The following is a 6,000-nucleotide window of genomic DNA, read 5'->3' on the forward strand; positions in this document are numbered from 1 at the left end:
GTGGTGACGTGAAGTCATGTGACCGTGCTGTAGTTCCTTTATAGCCCAACATTAGCCGCCTTTAGCTTAGCGGTGGTGACGTGAAGTCATGTGACCGTGCTGTAGTTCCTTTATAGCCCAACATTAGCCGCCTTTAGCTTAGCGGTGGTGACGTGAAGTCATGTGACCGTGCTGTAGTTCCTTTATAGCCCAACATTAGCCACCTTTAGCTTAGCGGTGGTGACGTGAAGTCATGTGACCGTGCTGTAGTTCCTTTATAGCCCAACATTAGCATTAGCAACATTAGGTTATTTAACTCACCAGAAACGTGTCCGTTCACACGAGATCGCTCGAAAGCGCTGGAGACGCTGTAGTACATATGCCGGGCCTGTAAGTGGCGCTGTACTTCAGCCACAAAATACACCAAAAGCAGCGAAGAAGACTTCTCGCGCATGCATGGTTGCCATGGTTGCCCTTCTGTTTATTCTCCGCGCTGGATCTAGCAGCAGAGGTGGGGCTTCGCCGGTCAACATGTCCGTTAAAGTTTAAATCTTCCGGACAAAATTATAAAAGTGCCGGTCAAAGGTCTTCTTTGTTATTTATTGAGCTTTAAAACAAAAGAATAACGACTCTATATAATAATATAAGAATAAAACACGGAGGACGCCTCTCTTTTCCTCCCCCTCTCCTGACAGCCCGTCAGTATCCGTGGTCTCATGCAGCAGCTGATCCAGTAATGAGTGACCCGACAGTAGAAACATATTTATAACTAGTGTAGGTAGTTTGAGAGGTGATGAAAATAGCTAAGGGTGATGATCTAACTTGAAGTGTGTGTTCCGCTCATCGCTCCATCACAGCGGGCGGAGCTGCAGGTCATCATGCAGAGCTGCGTGTCTCCTCTCCTGTCCGATTAGACTTCACTCACGTTTATGTCCATATCGATCAGATCCAGCTGGAAGCTCCTGCTGGGTGCACTGTCCTGCGAGATACCGGGACCTGGCTCGAAACACTGGGGCTATGGCGTCATCGTTATCAGGACATGATCGTATAGAGGCGTACACACGGAGCCGTTTGCCCCCCCAGAGCGTTGCGTCTGCAGATCTACCCACCTTGGGACCCGTTATCGTTATCGTTTTCTGCGTTTCCGTGTCGGCCTCGTGTGGCCGAACCGTTTATCTGATAGTGAACTGTAGCAGATACGACCGTTATCGTCCTCGTGTGGCTGGGGCCTAACTCCCAAATACTCCTCATAAATACACAATATTATAAATCAAACCAGAAGAATGCAGTTCTTAACTTTTAACGTGTGAGTTATTTTATGTTTTGACCTTTTTGTTTTATCAGACTTCATTATATCTTGAAATAAGATTCAAACCAATCAAAAGCCAATTCATATTTTATTCTACATAGCTTTTTTTGTGTAGTGTATTTATAGACTCCCAAACCGCTGAGAGACGCAGCTCAGCTTCATGGATCAAATGTAAAGATCTGAAGGAAGCTAACTTTAAAGCTGCGCCGTGTTCCCTGAGTTGTGTTTGTCCCTTCTTCTTCCTCCTCTTCTTCCTCCTCTCCTTCCCTCAGACTCTTTCCCCAGAGACCCCCCTGCGACTGATGCATCCCGCTGGCTTTTACTTGTCGGAGCAGGAAGCGATGAGAGGCGCTTTAAGTGTCAGAAACAGCGAGGGAGCCGGAGTTTAAAAACACCAGACGACTTCCCCTCTGTCCTGGTGTCTCTGTGAAACTGAGAGGCTTTACAAAGAGGACTCTGTTGCACATATTTCCAACCTGCAGTTTAGCAGATGCAAATATCTCAGCGTGCGTTTGGTGAGGACAAATACACCGGAATGGAAATCTTGCGTTAACAGCAGCTATTTTAGGTTTCCTTTCTCCTAATCTCAAACACATTACACTGTTTACAACACATGCAACCCAAAGTGAAAGAGTGCAGAGCAGCCCCAGGTAACAGTGGTTGGTAAAAACTAAGGCCTCTCTTTTATAAATTGCTCTGATTTAAAGTGGGTTTAATTCTGTGTTAAAATGAAATGTTCAGTTCATTTTTGCGTCCTTGGCCTTTCTCTCTTTGTGATGAGTCATTTGAGGCGCAGTTCAGGCAAGAGGGTGGAATTGATCCATCCAGTTTGACTTTCTTTTATAAAATGGGGCAGATTTAAAAAGACAAAATGGATAAACCACAATTACTGCGACCAAAGGGTGCCGGATTAGGTCAGGGTTAGGGTCAGGGTTAGGGTCAGGGTTAGGGTTAGGGTCAGGGTTAGGGTTAGGGTTAGGGTTAGGGTCAGGGTTAGGGTCAGGGTTAGGGTTAGGGTCAGGGTTAGGGTTAGGGTTAGGTTGTGGAAGAGCGTAGGGCTCCGGAGGAGCCCTGCGTGGTGCACTGGCGGTAAATAGGCGTTTAAAAAAACATTAAAAGAACTCCATAAACATAGCCCTATTAAGACCTTATAAAAACCCTTTTAAAAGCGTTATAAAAGCTCTGTGAAGACCTTTTAAAAAAAGATTGGTTAAAAAGTTCAGGACGGGGCTGGAGCACGGAACGGCGGCAGAGTATGTTAAAAAGCAGATCTCCCCAACCCAGGGTCTCTGGAGGGGGGCGTGTATGTATGCGTGTGTGTGTGTGTGTGTGTGTGTGTGTGTGTGTGTGTGTGTGTGTGTGTGTGTGTGTGTGTGTGTGTGTGTGTGTGTGTGTGTGTGTGTGTGTGTGTGTGTGTGTGTGTGTGTGTGTGTGTGTGTGTGTCCTGCTCTGACAGCCAGGCATGCTGGGTAATCTGTGACGTTTCGCTCTCTCTAAAGTTGGGTCATTTTGACTTCATGAGCCAATGAGCAGCTCCCATAGGAAAGAACGCTCCCACGATGTATCCAGTTCTTATTATACATCCATGTCTTGGACTCAGCAGCGATAGCTTTGTTTAAATTATTTGAGGAAAATAAGACTTAAAGCGATCTACTTTGCCACGGGTTTTCAAGAGCACCACCTTTTAAAAGACATCCTTGGTGAGTTTTGATAAAAGATGAGATTTAAATGTGTGTTTTTTGTGTAAACATCGATGCTAAATTAGCCGCAGCTAACCGTTGCTAGCGTGTTAGCATAGCTGACCACAGCTAAATGTTGGTATTTTGCCATTGAACATGAACAATGTACACTACAAGAAACACAAAGTAAAGATAACTGTAGCTAACTGTACAGAATGAAAATGGTTGTTAAAAATGTTAGTGTGTAAAAACATGACAAATAATTTTGAGTTTTAAATTGTTTATTGAATTTGGATTTGTTTGAGATTTAAGAAATACTGTTATGGTTGCATTTAATTTATGTGGAATTATATAGAGATTATTACAACTCTTGGCTTTGGTTTAATTTATTTGTTCATAGTGTCGTGGACAGTCCCCGTTGATCAACTGTCACAAAAAACAGTAAATGGGACTGTTGAACCTGTGCTCTCCTGATCCTTTCATCCGGCACTAGTCCACTGCGCCACACGCCTCCAGTCGTCTCAATGGCAATGTGAAAAGGGAATATACAGCTCTCGACAATGAATAAATATATAGGACATTTAAAATTGGTGTCATTTCATCAGATTCTTAAATTGAGAAGTTGTGTGATGGTTTATTTCTTAAAATAAGAAAAAATAAATCTGTTCCATGCCGGGAATTTATGCAAACCAATACTTAGCTTGTTACTGGTTAATTCTAGCTCAATATAAGATAGCATTTTTAAAAAGAAAAAGTATTATATATTTTCTCAAAGTAAGAATACTTTTCTTAAAGTGGACCTATCATGCTATATTTGAATAATATAGTGTAGGACCATACCTATATAAGGCATATTTATACTTTTTTTTTTTCAAAATACCAAACAGATCATGCATTTTAGCCATGCCTCATTTTGCTCAATTTGACAATTTTTTAGATCTGTTTTAGCAAGGGCTGATTCAGTGAGAACAGCACCACCTACAGGCCTGGCATATGTACTACAGCGTCTCCAGCGCTTTCGAACGGCAATGGCCGTGTCTGTCTCCTCCTGATTGGTGGAGTTGGCCCAATAGCCGTAGCGCCACCGTCCTGACGTCAGGACAGTGTTCAAATCTGGATCAGTTTTTATCAGATCCGTTGCAGCCCCTTTTTTAGAGATTTGGGTATGGAGGAAAATAGAGAGGGTTGTGTTTTCTGACACTTGGTGAGTTCCCTGGAACACCGGGGACACATATTCATGTAGAAAAGACGTACAAAAGTGCATTTTGCATGATAGGTCCCCTTTAAATAAAACATTCTTAACAAGATTTTTTTTACTTTCTTAAAATTCATTTGTTGCAGTGCATGTGTGCTGTCCTTGTGATCAGTCCATTAGAAACCTCGTATGTTTCAACTGGTTAGATGCATCAACTCCAGTGGCAGCAGCAAACTCTCCAAGCTGCTTTAGTGGAGATTGAAAGTTATTCATCAGTATTTTGCAAACGAGAAAGCGACACAAAAGCCTGGTCCACATCTCAAGGTCCGGAGGAAAGTGAGTGGAATTGATGTTATCGTGGCCTTTTCTCGCCTCGGTAGCCTTGAAAGCATTGTGTGTGAAACACAAACGCCTCGCTTTTATTGTGGATCTGCCAAGTTCTCAGGATAAAAGACAGGAAATATGAAGACAGGCAGCCCCCCAGCCACCTATAGATGGAGAAAATAGTGGAAAGAGAGGAGGCTTCCTGAAGCTGAACGCCACGAACGAAACAAAGAATAATGGCAGGCGCATCTACAAGTTTCATGTTGTTAGGCTGGAGATAAACTAGTCCACTTTATGAAGTGCTGCGGTCATTAATCTTGGTGGATCGCACAGACAGCGCCTTCCTCTTCCATTTTATTTATCATAGCTCCTCCGCAGAAACACAGCGACTCGGCTTCAGCTCCTCTCTGTGTGGATGTGAGGGTGAACTCTCTGAGAGGAGCTTTAATGACCCATGATGCACCGCTGACACCCAGAGCACCATTTCTATAGAGGTGGGGGCAACAAGAGATGCAGAACAACTGAAAAGAGACCAAACATGACGACTAAGGCATACATAATGACCAAAAGTGAGAGTCAAAGAACAACTAAGACACGGACAACAACTGAAAAGGGACCTAAGACACACAAAGGGATGCAAAATATGCACAAAGAGACAACAAATAAAACTACAAAGTCATGCAACACAACTACAAATATACACAAATGTACACACAATGACCACCAAGAGACAAAAGGCGAACTTAAGAGACACAGAATGACTACGAAGAAATGCCAAACGACCACAAAAAAACTAAGACACGGACAACAACCGAAAAGGAACATGAGAAACGCAAAGAGATGCAAAATAGGCACGAGACAAAACATTACAAAATAAACTCGTGCAAAACAACTACACATTTACACAAAATCACAAAATGACCACCAAGAGACAAAAAGCTAACTAAGAGACACATAGCGACCACAAACTCAGTGTTGCTGACAGCTGCTGCTTTTCTAGATTATCGTATAAATCTTCGTTGCAATTCACTCAAACCCTTTGGACTTTATAGTAATGTAACTCCAAGTCTCCTAACTTCCACTCTACTCTAGAGACACAAAGGTCACTTTCTCTCAGTGTCGCTTGATTATTCCCAGATGACGTAAAAAAGTGTCCAGAACTATTTCTGTCAGCTTCAATCCAGAGAGTTATCATGTCTTATAGAATTGGAGGATGAAACCCTCTTTAATGGTTGCAGCACACACAGTGGAATTTAGTCTCTGCATTTAACCCATCCTATACTAAGAGCTGTGGGCAGTGTCCGGTGCCTTGCTCAAGGGCACCACGGCAGGGCAGGAGGTGAACTGGGACCTCTCCAAGTAGCATGTCTGACAAACAGTACAAAAAGAAAAATGCAAATCAGAGCTGAGGAGAGGTTTTCAAACGGCTTCGTTTTTTTTCCTACAAACAAGAAACTATTAAATCTACAAAATACAAAACACCATATATATATATATATTTTTTTTTTATATTA

Source organism: Trematomus bernacchii, unplaced genomic scaffold, assembly GCF_902827165.1.
Source record: "Trematomus bernacchii unplaced genomic scaffold, fTreBer1.1, whole genome shotgun sequence".
NCBI lineage: Eukaryota > Metazoa > Chordata > Actinopteri > Perciformes > Nototheniidae > Trematomus > Trematomus bernacchii.